This window comes from Homarus americanus, unplaced genomic scaffold (genome assembly GCF_018991925.1).
Source record: "Homarus americanus isolate GMGI-L3 unplaced genomic scaffold, GMGI_Hamer_2.0 scaffold54356, whole genome shotgun sequence".
Classification (NCBI taxonomy): domain Eukaryota; kingdom Metazoa; phylum Arthropoda; class Malacostraca; order Decapoda; family Nephropidae; genus Homarus; species Homarus americanus.
In genome coordinates, this window is record NW_024752693.1 from 1 (window position 1) to 21,627 (window position 21,627).

Consider the following 21,627-nt stretch of genomic DNA (forward strand, 5'->3'; position numbering starts at 1 on the left):
CTAGAAGAGCCTGGAGGAGGAAAGTGGGGGGGGGTAGGGGGAGGTAAGACGAGTAGAAAAAGCCTACGGGAGAGGAAAAGAAAAAGGAGGGGGGGGGGACGCCTTAGGGAGAGGGAGAGGAAGGGAGAGAGGAGCTGCGGGAAAAGGGGAGAAGGAGAGTTTCGTGTAGCCTAATTTATCATTTAAACATTGAATTATTTATCGTTCATCCACAGGAATTGCAAGAAAATGTGCAGGAGGTTAAAAAAGTGCTATAACACGCTGCAACTGTAAATAGACAAGAGAAATGGTGGGTGGTCAATTTATCAGGTGGTCACTATATAATTTGCAGGTGGTAATGAGGTGGCAGATGCTATGAGGTGTGGCAGATGGTAGGGAGGTGGCAGATGGTATGAGGTGTGGGATGGGGTGTGGAGATGGTATATGAGGTGGGAGATGGTAGGTGTGTGGCAGATGGTATAGGAGGTGGCAGATGGTATATGAGGTGTGGCAGATGGTATATGAGGGTGGGGGGGTGGCAGATTATAGTGAGGTGGCAGATGGTATATGAGGTGGCAGATGGTATGGAGGTGTGGGAGATGGTATGAGGTGGCAGATGGTATAGGAGGTGGCAGATGGTATATGAGGTGGCAGGTGGTATATGAGGTGTGGCAGATGCTATGAGGTGTGGCAGATGGTATAGGAGGTGTGGCAGATGGTATATGAGGTGTGGCAGATGGTATAGGAGGGGTGGCAGATTATATATGAGGTGTGGCAGATGGTATATGAGGTGTGGCAGATGGTATATGAGGTCTGGCAGATGGTATAGGAGGTGTAGCAGATGGTGTATGAGGTGTGGCAGATGGTATATGAGGTCTGGCAGGTGGTATGAGGTCACTACATGGACACAACAGGTGATGATAGACTGCATAACAAACTGTATGGTTCTATACACCTGTAACTTACTCATAATAAACTCGTAAATAATTCCCTGTATTATTAAGACGTGATGAACTGTACCCTTATATACCTGTATCCAGACGAGCAATACAGCACCACTACAGCACCACTAGAGGACCCCTACACCACCACTACAGGACCCCTACAGCACCACCACTACAGGACCCCAGTATAGTGAGTAACAAGGGCCTCACTGCTGACACTCACCGGCCACAACATCAATTACGATACTTTGGAAAATGTCACACAATGTAACACCAACAAAAACAACTTCAACAAAAACAACAACAACAAAACCTGCCAACCCCACAGAGCAACAACAGATGACAGCCATTACTGTTGAAAACCGTACCGAGTATCACTATATGATGTACCACCAACAGTAACAACAGATAATAACAGTGGAAGAATTTTTTTTTTTTGCAGTGGCCAACAGTTTATGGTCTTTACACATCAACAGTAAAACGGCTGGAGAGAAATATTACACAATAAGCCAACAGGTGATGAAAGGGAAGTAATACTAATAAACAAAGACCCCGCCAGATGGTAACAGTATAATCCTACAACAGCAGCTGGTAGCCATGACAGTTCAACAGTACCTGGGATCTGGTAGCCGTTCATGGTGACTGTGTGTGTGTGTGTGTGGTACCTCCTGAGAGCTGGGGGGGACCAACTTGGGGTACAACACAGAGACAACCTCCGGCCAAGTTCTCCTTTGTCAGGAGATGTGTGAGTAGGTAGATAGGTAGGTGGGTAGGTCAGTTGTCCCCGTTGTCGCCTTCTTCAGCACAAGGTGTGTCAGGGGGGTCGTGACCAGCTCAGTGGTGGTGGTGGTGGTGGTGGTGAGAAGTTCAGTCACTTGTAGAAATGTTTCCTCGCTTCATATATCCAATGTCCCCAAAAAGTCAAACTGCGAAAAGACCCACAAAGAACGGAATATCACTTTGACTATTACGGAATCATGTGAATGTTCTTCAACGCCACAAATCTACAAAACAGAAAACTCTTCACTTAAGTATAGTTCTTAATCCACTCCTTAAAACAAAAGTGTGTCATCACTCGTCAATGTTCACCCCTTTAAGAGTTCCATATGTACTGTATGTGTTTGGTCAGTCAATCAAGTAATGTCGGCCGTGACGATCGCTTATAACTGTCAAGGGAGCGTCAACACGAATGTCACTTTAAAGCTGTCACATGAGCCGCAGCTGAAATCAGGGGAAAAATGTTTTTAAGTGGCGAGTGAAATGGCAACCAGCACAGGTCCGTCAGAACATGCGGAATAATAATGAGAGGGTCGCCCGCGCCTCAGTTTCCACTACACACTAGCGCTACAAAAATAACCTAGTCGTCTCCTGTGTACATAACGTTTTTATGCTTAAAGAGGCAAAGCGGCGAGAGGGAGAGCGGCAGAGCGCGGCGGGGACAGCGGCAGCGGTAGCGGGAGCCAGCGAGCCGGAGCTGAGGGTAGCAGGCTGCTAGGCGGGCTGCAGAAGAACACTGACTGGTGCCCTCTGTAAGTTTGGGCCTCAGGCAGCCCACCTGTGCCTCTGCGCAGGCCAACTTCTGTCAACTAGTCTATTTTTGTTGCATTGTGCCATAGTTTCCCAAGACCTGAGGGATCTATGTGGATTAGGCGTAATACGGGTCCTTTGGGGGCCGGTGGTGGCCATGCTGGCAGCGAGAGGCACCTCCGCACCTCCACACTCCTCCACCACCCTACTAATCAATAACTCCACTTGGGGAAATCACTTGGCAATCTTCTTGACGCTTTTTTTACAAACTATTACAATCACCTATCAAGATAAAGGTCGGTCAACAGCTGATGACTGCACGGGGTAGGTGCCCCGGGGCGTCGCTGGGCGCTACATGCCACACCGGTGAGTTGGGATGCCAGCAATGCTCGACCCGCCACATATTTAGCTTTGTTGTGGACTCCAGCAAGTGGCTCCCTGCCTCTGACACAATCACTACTCCACTCGTCACCTTTTAACAGGGAAACAACGATATGGTGCCTCACACAACACTCTCAAGCTACACTGACAGGAGCCAACACGGCTAGGATGCCCGCCTGTACAAGCACGAGGCAATAAAAGTACACTCAAGCTGTCTCAAGGAGCAGCGATGAGCACTCAAGATAGCAACAGCTGCTCGGGACGTCTCCAGTGGGAGCAACATGTCCGGCGCGACACCAAGAAAGGAAAGGTAATCTATTTCAGCTCCACCAGGGCCAAGGGGCGACACCCTTACCTCCCGGATTAAAACATTCACGGAGGCCCACCAAGCTTACAACGACTACTACAACCACCACGAAGCTTACAACGACTACTACAACTACTACTACCACCACCAAGCTTACAACGACTACTACAACTACTATTACTACAACCAAGCTCACAATGACTACTACAACTACTACTACCACCACCAAGCTCACAACAATTACTACTACCAAGTGGCACAGTGACAAGTACCAGCTCTCTGGTACCTGACACCTGTCGTCATCAACTGTCTACTACTGGTCCAATTACCTTACTTGTCACACACCACCTGTCTCTTACCACCACCTGTCTCTCACACCACCTGTCTCTCACACCACCTGTCTCACACCTTACCTGTCTCACACCTCTCCTGTCTAGGAAGTGAATTATCTCTATTTTGATCGGAAAGACTTAAAACTCTCTGCACAAGTTATAATCCCCATATATTAAACCAACACAGCGAACAATCTACAGCTAAACCAGTCTCAATTAACTATTCAAGCATCTTAAACCAAGAATAAATGCCTATCAAAACTGTCAAACCAAGAAAGAGGAGCAGTAATCATTCAAGCATGTAATAATAATAAACCAATCAATCTATCCTGTTAAACTGACAAGCAAATAACCCTACCACTTTAAAGCACCAGCAAGCAATCAATTTATCCCGTTAAACCAGCAAGCAAACAACTCTAGCACCTTAAAAGAACAAAAAAAAACCATTAAAGCAACTTAAACAACTCTCACACGATAAACCAACAGTATACATTTATTTATTTATTTTTTTTCATTTTTTTTGGTTCACGTGTTCACCGTCCATCAGACAACAGCAGCAGCAGCGCTCGGTATCAACAAGCGAAGGTTTGTTTAAAAAAAATGTGAAAATAAAAAAAATAATAACTAGCCGAATTGGGGAAACAGGCGGAAACAAGGAATAGGGGAAAACACTCGATAATAAAGAGTCGGGAGAGGACACACACACACACACACACACACACACACACACACACACACACACACACACACACACGCACACATACACACACACTTTTCTGATAGTATGAGAAGCTGTAAGTATGTAGAAAGAGAAGTATATTAGTATACTGGAAGGTATATTAGAGTATGATGTAAGTACGGTAGGCATATACTATACACTTGTAACATACACTAGACACACCCTACTCGTATGCCGAAGAATATACTGTACTAGAGGTATACTTTCCCCAACACTGTTTATCATCGTGAGGAATATGCCAGGAAATATACTGGGTGAATATATTCTGACAGGAAATATAGCATGGCATGACAGGGTATATTTGCAATATTGCCGGAGAAATATGCTGGGGGTAACATGCTTCAGCAGCAGCGTACGACGGCGGCTGTTGCAATAATGGCGTACAGCTCAGGGAAAAGGTGCATTTTTACCTGTGTTTTGACTTAATTAGTATCATCGGTGGTACAAAGGCTGGCCAACAAGCTAGTGTGTGTGTGTGTGTGTGTGTGTGTGTGTGTGTGTTTCATGCAAAGAAAGAATTGGAAATATTATTCTTAATTACAACCATTCACCTCAATATAGACACATACACAAAACCCATTGAAAAACTAAAGAATCATAACACCGAACTCCTTACAGTCTGAACAAAAGAAAAAAAAAAAAAAAACTTTCCAAACCCAAAATCCAATTAGCGAACCTTTTTCAGTCGTCCAGTCCCTATAGGTCACCACTAAGACTCAGTCACTGACCACACATGGAGAAAACCTTATCCCAATTAGCCACTCTCTTTCACAGCCTCTCTTTATTCTTTCTCTCTCTTCATCTATCTGTTAAGGGCTCCATCCTCGTTTTCACCCCGTCAATAGTCTGTTTGTCAGAGCACAAGACAGCTTTCATTACTGACAAACTAATTAGTGTGTTTGTGTGTGTGAGGAGGAATCATCACATATTAGTCCTGATCGAGCCTCAGGGAATGAGGAGGTCTGGAGAGGTGAGGGAAGGTGGGGGAGGACTTGTGGAGAGATTTGGGGAGGTGAGGAAGGTCTGGGGAGGTGAAGGAGGTCTGGGGAGGTGAAGGAGGTCTGGGGAGGTGAAGGAGGTCTGGGGAGGTGAAGGAGGTCTGGGGAGTGAATGAGGTGAGGTGAGGGAAGTCAAACGGGGTCTGGGGAGGTGAAGAAGGACTGGGGGGTGAGAGAAGTCTGGGGAGGTGAGGGTCTGAGGGAGGTTCTGGGGAGGGGAGATCTAGAGGAGGGCGGAGGAAGCATATAAAACAACATCTTGATTTATTTTTAAAACTTGTAAAGAATGAGGAAATCACGGCTGCCTCTTTTCTGCCCTTGCCCATCTTCTCTTCTTTCTCTTTCTGTTTTCCATATATATCTTCACAAACATCCTGAGAGAGAGAGAGAGAGAGAGAGAGAGAGAGAGAGAGAGAGAGAGAGAGAGAGAGAGAGAGAGAGAGAGAACACACCCAACGTCATCATGTCGCCGCTACACACCCATGAATGACCTGGGTCCGCCCAGTTATAAACAAAACAGTTTTAAATCGCTGGAGATGATGGCAAGTTATAGGCTGTAGAGGAGAGGGAATAAACCAACTGGAATTTTATGATCTGTCCCTTAAAAGAGACGACAGGGAGGGGGGGGGGGGAGGGGAGGGAGGAGGGAGGGAGGAGGGAGGAGGAGGAGGAGGGAGGGATGGGGGGAAAGGATGGGTGGAAGGAGGGAGAGGGTAGAGGAGGAACGAGGGAGGGAAGGAGAGAGAGAGGGGAGGATAAGGAAGAATGGAGGCAAAGAGAGAGAGAGGGGAAGGGAGAGAGAGGGGGAAGCTAGAGAGAGGGAGGGAGAGAGAGGGAGGGGTGGGAGGAAGGGGTGGGAGGAGGAAGGGGTGGGAGGAAGAAGGGAGGGAGGGAGTAGTACTCAAGGAGGCTAATCTCTGGAGGGGACGGAAAAATGGACAGTTTCCCGTCCATTAAGTTATCCGCCGTCTAAAAGGACAGGAAATACACTATCCGGGACCTTTCTTTCAATCGCTGTGATCTGTTTTAAGAGCGGCGAGGGATTAAGAAGCCAGGGATTATTCCCCATCAATCGAATAAATCCCCCGTGAGGGAAGGAGGGGGAACGCCGGGCAAAAAGATTAAGTCATTTTCAAATAGACAGCGCCAACACGAGCGATCAACAGCGCCTGGGGTAAGGTCAAAGATGCTAGGCCAAACGAACGGTCGCCTGCCTTCTGGTCAGCTGTAGTGTTGTCCCTTTGGTGGTGAGATGGCTAAGTGGTGGTGGTGGCAATAGTGGTGGTGGTAGTGATGGTGGTGGTAGTGATGGTGGTGGTAATGGTGTGAGGGGGGTGGTGGTGGCAGTGGTGGTGGTGGTGGTGGTATGGTGGTGTGGTGGTAGGGAGGGTACAGGAGGAGGTGGCGGTGGTGGTGGTGGTAGTGAGGTGGAGGTGGTGGTGGTGGTGGTGGTGGTGGTGGTGGCAGGAGGTGGCGGTGGTGGTGGTGGGTGGGAGGTGGAGGGGTGGTGGTGGTGGTGGTGGTGGTGGTGGTGGTGGTGGTGGTGGTGGTGGTGGTGGTGGCGGTGGTGGTGTGGTGGTGAGGGAGGTGGTGGCGGTGGTGGCAGTAGTGGTAGATGGTGGCGGTGGTAGGAGTGAGGTGGTGGCGGTGGTGGTAGTAGCAGTGGTGGTAGAGAGTGACGTTGAAGGGCTGGTCTGGTTGTGTCGGCACCCGAGTCCCGAGGTGTAAGAGATGGGGGAGGGGGAGAGATGAGAGAACGTGAGGGGAGGAAAAGATGGAAAAAGAAGGAAGGAAGGAAGAATAACCTCAGTACAAGAAAGAATAGAGTAAATAGGTAACAAAGTGAAGTATAAAGAAAGTAGAATAGAATAAGAAAAGTCCATAAAAACAAACTCTCTCTCTCTCTCTTAATTCAGTGTGTTCTTTGAGGGGAGAGGGAAAAGACGAGGGGGGGGGGGGGGTTAGAGGGGAAAAGAGGAAGAGGGGAAGCGAGAGAGAGAGAGAGAGAGAGAGAGAGAGAGAGAGGAAGGGTTAAACTGAACACAGACAGGACACTGTTAAAGAGAGAGAAAGAAAGGAAGAAAAAAGAAAGTCAAAATAATCGAAGCAAAGAAGAGGAATAATGATCATGATAATAATAATGGTTGTGGTGATGATGATAGTGATGACGGTGGTGATAGTGGTGGTGATGGTGTTGATGGTGGTGGTAGTAGTAGTGGTGGTGGTGGTGATGATGATGGTGTTGACGGTGGTGATAGTGGTGGTGATGGTGTTGATGGTGGTGGTAGTAGTAGTAGTAGTGGTGGTGGTGGTGGTGGTGATGATGATGATGGTGTTGACGGTGGTGATAGCAGTGGTGATGATGGTGATAGTAGTGGTGGTGATCATTCCCAGGTGTATCAATAGCGCCTAATTTGCCCGACAAACCTTACACCAGGAAACCCAGAATTTGGTGATAACGTAAATAGGGTGATCTGATGGTCTGACCGCATAGAAGATGGTCTGAGTATAAGATGATCTGATGGTCTGACCGCATAGAAGATGGTCTGAGTATAAGATGATCTGATGGTCTGACCGCATAGAAGATGGTCTGACTATAAGATGATCTGATGGTCTGAACGCATAGAAGATGGTCTGATGGTCTGAACGTATAAAGGATGGTCTGAACGAATATCAAATGGTCTGAGTGTAAGATGGTCTGATGGTCTGAACGTACATAAGAGGGTCTAAACGTACATAAGAGGGTCTGAACGTACATAAGAGGGTCTGAACGTACATAAGACGGTCTGAACGTACATAAGAGGGTCTGAACGTACATAAGAGGGTCTGAACGTACATAAGACGGTATGAACGTACATAAGAGGGTCTGAACGTACATAACAGGGTCTGAACGTGCCTACAAAACATGACTTAGGGTCCTCTTAACATAAACTACTGTCACAAGACGCGGAGGAGACGACACCGTATATAGAGGAGGAGGAGGAGGAGAAAGATGGGGGTTGGGAGGAGGAGGAGAAGGAAGATGTGGAGGTGGTAGACTGCAGTATAAAGAGGAGAGGAGAGGAAGTGATTGAGGAGGACAAAAAAAATGATATTGATGATGACATGTGATTTGTGCCTGTGGTGGTGATGGTGTTTAAGTGTGTAGGTGGAGCGTGTTATGGTAGTAGTATGGCAGTAACGGAAATCAGTGGTAGTCTTAGTGTGATTAATACAGGATGCTAGTAGTATTAAGATGTAATTCAACTAACGGTAAGGTGGTGGTAAGTTGTAGTGGCGGTGATGGATCATGGTGCTGCTGGCAGCGTGGCAGTATAGTGGTTGGCGGTTGTGGTAAAGTGTTGGTAGTTGATTGGAAGTAGGTGCTGTTGCTTGGTGGTAATGGTGGTGGTAGTGGTGGTGGTAGTGGTGGTGGTGTTGGGTGGTGGTAGTGGTGTGTAGTGATGGTGGTAGTTGTAGTAGTGGCGGTAGTGGCGGTGGTGTAGTGGTGGTAGTGGTAGTGATGGTGGTAGTAGTGGTAGTGGCGGCGGTGGTGGTAGTGGTGGTGGTAGTGATGGTTGTAGTAGTGGTAGTGGTAGTGGGTAGTGGCGGTGGTGGTGGTAGTGATGGTGGTGATGGTAGTGGTAGTGGGGGGTAGCGGTGGTGGCGGTGGTATACAATAATTTACACTTTATACACACGAGGCCGCCCCCAATAAAAATCCTCATATTATTAACCCAAATTAATATAATTTTGTTTTATTCTAATGGTATTTATGTTTATTTCACAAGCTATTTAACTTAATTTTATTTCCAAATACAGGATAATCTTGTTTGTTTTTCATAAAGTTGTAAATAGTTGTCTTTTTAATGTATGTTGTGTGTGTGTGTGTGTGTGTGTGTGTGTGTGTGTGTGTGTGTGTGTGTGTGTGTGTGTGTGTGTGTGTGTGTGTGTGTGTGTGTGTGTGTGTGTGTGTGTGTGTGTGTGTGTGTGTGTGTGTGTGTGTGTGTGTGTGTGTGTGTGTGTGTGTGTGTGTGTGTGTGTGTGTGTGTGTGTGTGTGTGTGTGTGTGTGTGTGTGTGTGTGTGTGTGTGTGTGTGTGTGTGTGTGTGTGTGTGTGTGTGTGTGTGTGTGTGTGTGTGTGTGTGTGTGTGTGTGTGTGTGTGTGTGTGTGTGTGTGTGTGTGTGTGTGTGTGTGTGTGTGTGTGTGTGTGTGTGTGTGTGTGTGTGTGTGTGTGTGTGTGTGTGTGTGTGTATGTGTGTTGTGTTGTGTGTGTGTGTGTGTGTGTGTGTGTGTGTGTGTGTGTGTGTGTGTGTGTGTGTGTACAGAGATTCACTACCAACCCCCTCCTCACCCCCACTGATCCTACACTCATAACCCTCTCCCAAACCCTCTCATCGCAACATCCTCTCCCCACTCCATCCATTCACCCTTTCCCCACCCCTCTCTTTCACCCTACACCCCTCTCCACCTCTCTTCATCCTACACCCCACTCCCACCCTCTTTCATCCTTCACCCCTCTCCCCACCCCCTTCATCCTACACCCCTCTCCCCCAATCTCTCTTTTCACCCCACACCCCTCTCCACCCCCTCTTCATCCTACACCTCTCCCCACCCCTCTTCACCCCACACCCCACTCCCACCCCCTCTCTTCATCCCACACCCCACTCCCCACCCCCTCTTCACCCCTACACCCCTCCCCCCACCCCTCTCATCCCACACCCCACCCCCACCCCCCTCTTCATCCCACACCCCTCTCCCCACCCCTCTTTCATCCCACACCTCTCCCCACCCCTCTTCACCCCACACCCTCTCCCCCACCCTCTCTTCATCCTACACCCCTCTCCCCACCCCTCTCTTCACCCTACACCCCTCTCCCCACCCTCTCTTTCATCCCACCCCACTCCCCCACCCTCTCTCTTCATCCTACACCCCTCCCCACCCCTCTTCATCCCACCTCTCCCCACCCCTCTCTTTCATCCTACACCCCTCCCCACCCCTCTTCATCCTACACCCCTCCCCCACCCTCTTCATCCTACACCTCCCCACCCCTCTTCATCCCACACCCTCTCCCCCACCCCTCTCTTTCATCCCACACCCCTCTCCCACCCCTCTTCACCCCACACCCCTCTCCCCACTCCTCTCTTCATCCCACACCCCCTCCCCACCTCTCTTCATCCCACACCCTCTCTCCCCACCCCTCTCTTCATCCCACACCCCCTCCCACCCCTCTTCATCCCACACCCTCTCCCCACCCTCTTTCACCCTACACCCCTCTCTCCCCACCCTCTCTTCACCCTACACCTCTCCCCACCCCTCTTCACCCCACACCCCACTCCCCACCCCTCTCTTCACCCTACACCCCTCTCCCCCCACCCCTCTTCACCCCACACCCCTCCACACCCCTCTCTTTCACCCTACACCCTCTCTCCCACCCCTCTCTTCACCCCCTACACCCCTCCCACCCCCTCCCTACCCCCCTCTCACCCCTACACCCCACTCCCCACCCCCTTTTCATCCCACACCCCTCCACCCCTCTTCTTCTCCCACCCATCCCCCCACCCCTCTCTTCATCCCACACCCCTTTCACCCTAAACCCCACTCCCCACCCCTCTTTCACCCCACACCCCTCTCTCCCCACCCCTCTCTCTTCACCCCACACCCCTCTCCCCACCCCTCTCTTCATCCTACACCCCTCCCACCCCTCTTCACCCCAAACCCCACTCCCCACCCCTCTCTGCACCCTACACCCCTCCCCCACCCCCTCTTCACCCTACACCCTCTCCCCACCCCTCTCTTCACCCCTACACCCCACTCCCCACCCCTCTCTTCACCCCACACCCCACTCCCCACCCTCTTCTTCACCCTACACCCTCCCCACCCCTCTCTTCACCCTACACCACCTCCCCACTCACCTCCCTACACCTACCTATACCTCTCTTACCTACAGTATATACAGTATCTATCAAATGTATTTTTATGTGTGTTTATGTCAAGTGGGAAGTGAGTGTTTGGTACACGGAGAAATAACAATAATTAAAATATGTACTGTGTGTCTGCCTCTCTCTCTGGTTGTGTTTTCACGCTACGAGTCATTAAAATGTTACTATTAACTTTATGCGCTGAACAAATCTTTATCTATTTCCGGGTGGCAACTGTAGAGACTCTCATTCTCACTCTCTCTCTCTCTCTGTCGCTCTCTCTCTTGGCAATATCTTTCACACACACACACACACACACTAGCACTCTCTTTTACCTTGTCTTTCTCTGTATAAACCTGTATGTATTTCCGGGTGACAACAGTAGCTACTTCACATTACTTCTTCTTCTTGGTTCTCTCGCTCGTCTTATTTTCCCTATATCTTTTATTCGTTATTCTTCATAATTATCTTCTTCTCGTTTTCATCTTTTACTTATTGTACAAAGAAGAAAATATACAGTGGATAAGAGGCATTAATTAGGGTTTATAGTGGTTTAATATGCGTTTACAAGGGTTTAATCCAGGTTTTAGTTTAATCCGGATATAAAGGGTTTAATCAGGGTTTTAGTTTAATCTGGCTATAAAGGGTTTAACCCGGGTTTTAGTTTAATCCGGATATAAAGGCTTTGATCCGGATTTAAAAGGGTTTAATCCGGGTTTAATCCCGATGTAAAATGGTTTAATTAGGGTGTGAAGGGTTTAATCCGGGTGTAAAACGGTTTAATCCGTATCTAAAAGGGTTTAATCCAGGTTTAAAAGGGGTTAATCCAGGTATAAAAGGGTTTAAACGGGTGTAAAGTTTTAATCCAGATTTGAAAAGGTTTAACCAAAATTTAAAGGGGTACAATGAATTAGGGATTTAATCTGGATGTAAAAAGGTTAAACCCGGATGTAAAATGGTTTAAGTCGGGTTTGTGATCAGGTGGAGGTCGACGTACACTGGCGCTGTGACATCTCTATTAAATATTATATAACACGAACGATTTTTTTCAAATGTTTTTTTTTTTTTAGGAAATTTCTCCACCAATTTGATCATGAATTTATTTTGGTGAACTGCGGTAAATATATAAAATTCTAACCCCTACCATTTTTATCATTGTTAGTGTTTTTGTTGATATAAAAATCCCGTGGGTTTTGGTGTTTTTGTTATTATTGATAAAAACTGATTTTTGTTGGTTTTGTTTTTATTCACAGGGAAAGAATTCATGTCTGTTATATTTTGTTACTGATAAAGCACTGTTTATTTATGTACGATGACTTAATTCTTTGAGTACGATGACTTAACCCCTTGAGTACACTTACCCCTTTGAGTATGATTTATTAACCCCTTGAATACGGTGATTTAACCTCTTTGTATGATAACCCATAAAGTCCGACTTATTAACCTCTTGAGTACGATGACACAACCCCTTGAGTATGATGACTTAAATCCTTGAATATGATGACTTATAAGTCCCTGAGTGCAATATCGTCATGCTCAAGGGAATAGGTCATCGTATTCAAAAGGTAAGGTCATGGTACTCAAGGGGTTAAGTCATGATACTCAAGGGGTTACGTCATCGTACTCAAGGGGTTAAGTCATCGTACTCAAGGGGTTAAGTCATCGTACTCACGGGGTTAAGTCATGGTACTCACGGGGTTAAGTCATGGTACTCACGGGGTTAAGTCATGGTACTCACGGGGTTAAGTCACCGTAATCAAGGGGTTAAGTCATCGTACTTAATGATATTAACCTGCGGAGCCTAGTGGGGGTAGGTTATATAAGGGGTTGACGTGATATAAGGGTTTTACGTGACATAAAAGGGGGCAGATACTATATAATAGGCGATAGGGGTGGGCATTATATAATAGGCGATAGGGGTGGGCATTATATAATAGGCGATAGGGTGGGTGCATTATATAACAGGGCGATAGGGTGGGCATTATAACAGGCGATAGGGTGGGTATTATATAATAGGCGATAGGGGTGGGCATTATATAATAGGCGATAGGGGTGGGCATTATATACAGGCGATAGGGGTGTATTATATAATAGGGCGCCGGCATTATATAGGAGAATTAACTTAAACCTTGTTATATGCTGGGATAAATATCTTATATAATATTAGCTTCTTGTAGAGGATTTATAATTAAAAAAACGACTAGATGTGAGTAAGTCCATTAAAGTGTAACGAATTCTTTTAAAATGTGACTCAGCTGTAATATTTAAGATCCCGAAGAAGAAGAAATAGTGTAAACTGCTTCACTAACTATAGAATAACATAAAACAATCGAAACATAACGATCCCCCTTTTTTTTCTTCACGTAAACCTCTTCCCTCCCCCTCCCCTCAAAACCTAACCTAACCTAAACCCCCTCCTTCCCCCTCAAAACCTAACCTAACCTAAACCCCCTCCTTCCCCCTCAAAACCTAACCTAACCTAAACCTCCCCCTCCCCTCAAAACCTAACCTAACCTAAACCCCCTCTTTCCCCCCTCAAAACCTAACCTAACCTCTCCTCCCTCACCCGTCAAAACCTAACCTAACCTAACCTAACCTCTCCTCCATCTCCCCCGTCTAAACCTAACCTCTCCTACCTCTCTCCACCTCAAAACCTCACCTCACCCCTTAAAAAAAAACCTAACTAAACCTCTCCCACTAAACCAACATGGCACAAGAGGGGTACATAAAACGTGTGGCACTTTAGGCACTGACGGGAGGGCCACTCTAGTCGACCACCTCAAGAACAGGGTCTGAGAGCTCTTCATTTGTTTTTCAGTAGCGTAAAGTCCTTTGTATACGTCTCTCTCCTTATGTTTTTCTTAGGCGTTAAGTCTTAAAGTAAAACGGCTCGTAGGATTTATGGGAGTAATCGATCTTCACTTGTTTGCTAATGTTTTCTGACTCTATGGATCTAATTTGGGAACATTTTTAGTATCGTCTCTCGTCTTACTCACGGGGGAGGTCTCAATATATGGTCATCTCTCTCTCTCTCTCAGGGTTCTGGTGTAACGTTAAACATCTACCATTACTTCTTAAGCTCCTTCAACCTTAAGTAATGCTCTAATTCTCTTATCTCGGGAGATATTTATAATAACGAGAGGATCATATATTTATGCAGTGCGTCAAACTCTTTAACTAACATTCAGCTTCTCTCGGCGGATACGTGTAAAAACAACTGATCTTCATCTGTTTTTTTCCAGAGCGTCTCCAGGAAGTAAAGATTCACTCATTTATCTTGAGGGATTTGTCTGGTTAAGTGATCTTCATTTGTTTAACTCCTGAGCGTCAACTCCGAGCTTAAAGTCTTTCACTCTCTTGTGTTAGTAAACGGTTTTCACTCGACCCCGGCAGGTCAGAAGCTGACTCCCTCACTTCCTCATTGCAGGAGATTTACCCAAGTGGACGATCTTAATTTCCCCAGCGAGGAATATCTGGGATTTAGAAGAAATCTTCCATAAATTTATATTTTACGGTGGAGTGGGGGCATCAATTATACCATCTTCATTAAAGTTAGCTTCAGTTGGAGGGGCGTCCTGAGGCTGTAAGTAACGCTCTTCGTGCATCTTTTAGGCCAGACAGACCAGAATAAACCTTCCCCTCTTGAGTTTCAGATGGTTAACTCAGAGTACACAAACTTCACTTTTTTTTCTCTAACAGAATTCAACTCAGTTATACACGCTTCGTGTACCTCTTAAGGGAGTTAAACTTAAGTAAACACTCCTCGATCCTCTTTTAGTGAGAAAGCGCAGAATAAACTATTAATTTAAGTTTCTGAAGGGTTAACCACAAGTACATAATCTACACGCTCGTTTTATAAGAGAATTAAACTCAATTATACGCGCTTCACCGGCCTTTTAGGAGAGTTAAACCTCGGTAAACGCCCTTCATTTGTTTTCTGTGTGGTTAATGGCAGTAAGCTCTCAAAGTTTATGTTTACAGAGGCTTATCCATTAATAAATGATTTTCGACTGTCTTTATAAAAGTTTGAACTAAAGTAAAACTCTCAACACTTGTCTCTTCGCTCCAGTAATTCACATATTTCACTTCACATTTGTTCTTGACGAGAGATAACACCAAGTAAATGCTGTTCATTTACCTTTTAGAGAGTTAAATCCTCAATGTGCTTTTCCTATTTGTTTTTTCTGAGGGCACCAAGAGAGGCCCTTGACACACTCGCTAAACACTCACCAACTACAAATACTGTTTATGTATTCTTTCTACTTATCTCTGAGTTTATTCTTAGATGATTGACGCACAGTGTTTTATGTATTAACGGTTTGGGAGAATATAGTTCAAGAGACACAATTAATTTAACCTTATATATATATATATATATATATATATATATATATATATATATATATATATATATATATATATATATATATATATATATATATATATATATATATATATATATATATGAGGTGGTCATATATTCTGGCCGTGGCCTCCAGTGCTCGCTCTCCTCCGCCTCTGGACGGGAATCCTCAACAAATGACCTTTATTTGTCTTTCTGACGCCTGAGTCAAAGTGAATGATGCCTAACTGTTAATTTAAATGTCTTTACTGTATGAATTTTTATATTTCTTTCTTGTCTAAACCTGGAGTAGACGATACATCTTGGGTGTCCAGCGGCCATAAGTAAAAAGCTCTTCATGTGCGTTCTGGCGGTAAACCCCGTGTAAACGATGCTCCTTTGTCTTATTCGCAGGGAAAGCCCGAATGAATGATGCTCATTTGTTTCACCCAGGTAAACGCCACTCATTTATCTTCTAGCTGAAAACCCCGACAGCAAGCGCTCTTCATCTTAACAGAGAAGCCTTTGGTAAACACCCTTGATTTTGGTGGGAAACAATAATTGAGATAGCCTTTAATTCTGGCCCCAAAAAAAGGGGGGAATTTCTAAACAACCAAAACCTACTCTTGCCGGTAATCTTACGGTAAAAACCCTTAATACTGGAGAGAAAATATTGCCCAAACCCTTTAATTTTGGCGGTAAACACAATGCCCCACAAGTGTTGGCGGGGACTTCAGCTAAAATCTTGTTGTTCTTGTTATTTTGGCGGGTAAGCTGAGTGGCGCGCCTTGCATACCTCAGGGGATACTAGGCTTTGAGATCAGGTTACCAGGGAGATCTTGTGGTATCAGGCGACACACGTTCAGCAATGTCCCTCCCAACAGTCGCCGTGGTAGAGAGAAAGAGAAACTGGAGACTGAGCTTTCCTTAAACGAGTGTCACTTTAAGACCTGTACACGGTGACAAGAGCCGAAGAACAACGTGTAAACAATGACAAACGCTTGTAAACAATGGCAAACACTTCTAAACAAATACAAGTAAACAATCTTAAACATGTAAACAATGCCACATACATATACACAATGCCAAATAGAATATGTAAACAACGTCAAACAACATGTAAACAATGCCAAACACTACGCAAACAAATGCCTATCGGAACTCAGTCGTATGGTTACGTTAGTGAAAATAATGAATATTAAATGAATTGTATTTATACACGCATGAAAAAAGTCGATAATTAAATCAATCAATAAACATAATCAAAATTGTAAAAACATTAAAATCAAATAAATTGTCAGATGGAATAAAAAAAAAAGACGAAAAAATAATAATAAATAAATAAAAGCTAAATTACGTCAAGGAAAAAAAACAAGAAAACTTCCGATGAATTATAAAAAAAACAATAAATAAATAAATAAATACAGCCTAAATCACGAAAACAAAAACAATATACAAAATAAAAACATTTCATGGAGAATTGAAAGACAAAAATTACCATCGACCGAAAAAACAAAAACAACATTTGGTTTTCATTTGGAACATTTCTCTCTCTCTCTCTATGTAAAATGTTCATTACACCTGCTGACACCTGCCTGTTGTGTGTGTCCGCATGTGTAATTACAACAGGTGGTGCCCAGGTGCTGCTCATAACGTTCACTATAGCAGCGAGCTTTCATTCAGGTGTGATAGATGGTGTTACAGTGTGGTGCGTTGTAGTGAAGTGTGTTAAGTAGTGTTACAGTGTGGGGCGTTGTAGTGGAGTGTGTTAAGTGGTGTTACAGTGTGGTGCGTTGTAGTGGAGTGTGTTAAGTGGTGTTACAGTGTGGTGCGTTGTAGTGATGTGTGTTTAAACGGTATTACACTATATTTCGTTGTGTTAAGAGTGTGTTAAACTCTACCCCACTGTGTTATATTGTGCTAGAGTTATATTCAGGTTGTGTTATATTGTGTTAAATTATAACAAGTCTTTAGTCTTAAGTTATCAAATATAATTCAATGTTATTATTAAGGAAATTATGTGTTAAAAGTTATTATATTGTTAGTGGTGATAATTACTACACAGTCATTAGTGTAGTTAGTGGTGATAATTACTACCAGTCATTAGTGTAGTTAGTGGTGATAATTACTACCAGTCATTAGTGTAGTTAGCGATGACAATTACTAAACAGCCATTGGTGTAGCTAGTGATGATAATTACTCCGTCATTAGTGTAGTTAGTGGTGATAATTACTCCGTCATTAGTGTAGTTAGTGGTGATAATTACTACGTCATTAGTGCAGCTAGTGGTGATAATTACTACGTCATTAGTGTAGTTAGTGATGATAATTACTCCGTCATTAGTGTAGTTAGTGATGATAATTACTACCATTCATTAGTGTAGTTAGTGATGACAATTACTACACAGTCATTAGTGTAGTTAGTGGTAATAACACGGAGGTCAGTGGTGTTGTTAGCGCTTCGAAAGAGGTCGTTTCGGGTAGTTACAGGTAGCCGAGGCCATTTAAATGCGAGGGTTGGGACAGTGTGTCGTACCCGTATTGTCCAGGTGTGTAGGAGAGAGAGAGAGAGAGAGAGAGAGAGAGAGAGAGAGAGAGAGAGAGAGAGACACACACACAGGTTTGGTTCCCACGGAGCATCAGATAACCCTTGCACATTATCATCATTGAGAGGAGGAAAACAGACTCAAGTACCCCAAAAGATTCTCAAACATACCGACGTTAATTCTTCCTTATACGTGAAGATGAGAGAACCTAGCCAGTTATTGGAGATTGGAGTCTCATAACCACAATTTGGATATACCATTGTGGTTGCTTATTCAGGTGTGGCAGGTTTAAAGTACGGTATTGTGAGGTTTTGTCCGCGGTGGAAGATGGTTAATGTACGGTATTGGGAGGGTTTTTTTAGGGGGTAGGTGGACGAGAGATGGTTTAAGTACGTTAATGGGAGTTTTTTTTTTGGGGGGGGGGGTGGTTGGAAGACAGTTTGTGTGGTTTATGTCCGGTATTGGGAGGTATTTACATTCTTTTCTGGAGTGGAAGTTGGTGGATGAATTTTGTAACATGTCGTATTCTGACAGTCCGGTAATGAGTGATCACTTTCGCGGGGAATGAATATTACATCTGCATTACATAGAGAGGAACGTGGTGTTGTATACGTAATCCCTCGATATAAATCACTACTATTTCCTGTGTTGTGTTTTAGGCAAATTTCTATACAAGGTTATAGTTCTTAAGCGCTAGACATACAGGTATTCCTCAATATACGAACGATCGGTTTAAGAAAGAGCTGTCTACGAATTATTCAATTTTACAAATAATCGATTTACGAATAATTGATTCACGATTGGTTTTCAGGAATGACACTCATAGGGTAAATAGTGATTCCTATACACTGAAATATGAAGTTCAGAAAGGTATTATGACGCAATGTTATGAAATACAGACATTATTTTGATTTACGAATGATCGATCTACGAATGGACTTCTCTATCTTATCTCTACGACAGCTTAGTATTTTTTTCTCTCTGTATTCTCTTAAAATCTCAGGTTAAATGAGTCTTGTTTTTTTCCCAAATTCTTTCGCTTCAGGATTTTCCCCACTTATTAATATCTGCAGGGAATTAAACTTGTTTTTCTCCGTTCACTGTCAGCAACATAATTTCGACTCTCTCTCTCTCTCTCTCTCTCTCTCTGTTGTTCCTTCCCTCTACATCTTTCACTATTCTCTTTTTTTCTCTTCGTTTTCTCTTTCCTCTTCTCCAATCAATCCCCCTTAACCTCTTCTCTATTTCCCTATCCTCTTTTATCAACTTATTTCTTCCCACCTTATTTACTGTCAAGTCCTCCTATCTTCATTCACAATTCCCTATTCATTCCCCTTACCCCTATTCTCTGTTAATTTCCCCTTATTCCTCCTTCTCTTTTATTCCCCCCTTCCCCCTTTTTTCTCTCGTTCCGGTCTGAGGAGTGAGGGAAGAGATGGACATGCGAGGGGACAGACAGGAGGGAAAAGGGGAAAGAACGAATGAGGGGAAAGCGAAAAGGAAGAAAGCGAAGATATAGGAGGCAAGTTTGAGGGCAGGTGAGACATAAAGAGGGGAGGAAGAGGGGTTCGAACGGTGGGAGAGAGAGATGCAAAGAAGAGAAGGGTAATGAGGGAAAGGGGAAACAGAGAGAGAGAGAGAGAGAGAGAGAGATGAGGGGAAATTCTCCTGGGGGAAAGTGAGAGATGTGGGGAATTTCATTTGGAAGGTGAGAGATGAGGGGAAATTCTCCTGAGAGGGTGAAAGGTGAAGGAAAGCTCTGAGGGGAGGGAGAAAGGAGAAACCCCAAAAGGTGAAAGGTAAAGAATCTCTCTGAGGAACTGAGGGTTAACACTTGAGTAAGGTGAGAGGTGAGGGAAAAAAATTAAGGCAACAGGTGAGGGGTGAGGGGGAGAAAAGGTAGCAAGAGAGGGGGTGAGGGAAAAATAAGGTAACTGAGGGAAAATAAGGGATTGGGGGGAGATGAGGGGAATATAAGGTAACAGGTGAGAGGTGAGGGGAAAATAAGGTAACAGGTGAGAGGTGGGGGAAAATAAGGTAACAGGTGAGAGGGGGGGAAAATAAGGTAACAGGTGAGAGAGGTAAAAAATAAGATAACAGAGTGTAGAGGGGGGAAAAATAAAGAGAGGTGAGGGAAAATAAGGTAACAGGCGAGGGAAAATTGTATTAGAGGGAGAGAGAGAGAGAGAGTTAGCTAAAGAGATAAGACTAGGAGGTGAAAGGTGAGAGGTGAGGGGAAATCTATTTGCGAGTGAAATGTGAGGACAGAGAGAGCTAAAGAGAGAGGACCAGGGGGTGATAGATGAGGGAAAAGAATATGGGAAGTGAGGAAAAATCTGCAGAAAGGTAAGGAGAAGGAAGAGGAGAGAGAGAAAGGTGAGAGAAAGGGATAAGGGAGGGTAGAGATAAGGGTCAAAAGGCTGAAATGTGAGGGAAAATCAAGTGAGGGGTGAGGGAAAGGCAAATGAAAGGTGAGGGGAAAAAGCTAACAAAAAAAAGGTAAGGGGAAATCGAGAGAGAAGAGAAAACAAGTGAGAGGTGAGGGGAAAGGAAGTGAGGGGAGAGCAGGTGAGGGGTGAGAGAAAATCAGGTGAGAAGTGAGAAAAAAGCAGGTAAGAGATGAAGGTAATGAAGGTGAGGGGGCAAGCAGATGAGGGTGAGACGAAAGCAGGTGAGGGGCGAGACGAAAGCAGGTGAGAGGTGAGGGGGAAACCACTCCAAGAGGAAACAAAGTGAAGTCAACTTGTACGGGGAGCATATGAGTAGAATTAGCGAAGAGCGTGAAGTTAGGGCGACTTGTGGGGGTATATGTTAGCGAAGTGAGAGGGCGAAGTGAGAGGGCGAAGTGAGAGGGATCTTGAGACCGAGGACTGGGAGAGAGAGAGAGAGAGAGAGAGAGAGAGAGAGAGAGAGAGAGAGAGAGAGAGAGAGAGAGAGAGAGAGAGAGAGAGAGAGAGAGAGAGAGAGAGAGAGAGAGAGAGAGAGAGAGAGAGAGAGAGAGAGAGAGAGAGAAAACAAAAATAAATTAGAGAGGGAAGACAGATAAAAGATAAATAAAGACAAAAGAGAGAGAAGAATATAAGGTAACCTCCCACACACAGGTAACAGAGGCAGTGTTTCTCCAGGTATAAATCACTTCAGGTCTTCCACACTCTCAGGTATTCGTAGGCTAATCCCCTCCCGTAAACTTAAAGGCTGAGAGAACGCATCTCATTGGCACACTCGGGCAAGGACACCAAGATGGAGCCTAAACTGACCTGAAACTCTACTTGAAGGTTGATACGAAATTGTTTATTGCCAGAGGTGTGTTATTAGATTATGTCAGTTCATGAAAAAGATTGTTACATTAATTCTTATATTTTCTTATATAGGATAATATTACATTCTATTAACTGGAATATCGGGAAAAAATAGACATTAACCGGCTTATCGGGAAAAAATACACATATTAACCAGTACATCGGGAAATATACACATATTAACCAGTATATCGGGGAAAACTACACACTATATAATTCCTTTACAATATTTTAACAGGAGATCTTGTGCAGTATTTTTCCTTAGAAGTTATTTAAGTTTCCGGATTATTTCTTGACACTTGTAATTTTGTCTCCGGAAACTCAGTAAGAATTC

At 44.6% G+C, this 21,627-nt stretch overlaps 1 long non-coding RNA gene across 1 annotated transcript in view; it reads right to left on the bottom strand.

The window, feature by feature from the left end:
- Positions 1-1,543: 1,543 nt before the first annotated feature.
- The window catches only part of LOC121855170, a 73,866-nt gene continuing 53,782 nt past the window's right edge, over positions 1,544-21,627 (bottom strand). Inside the window, exon 3 of the long non-coding RNA XR_006086726.1 lies at positions 1,544-1,849. This is a non-coding gene — a long non-coding RNA (uncharacterized LOC121855170). The remainder of the gene's footprint in view (positions 1,850-21,627) is intronic.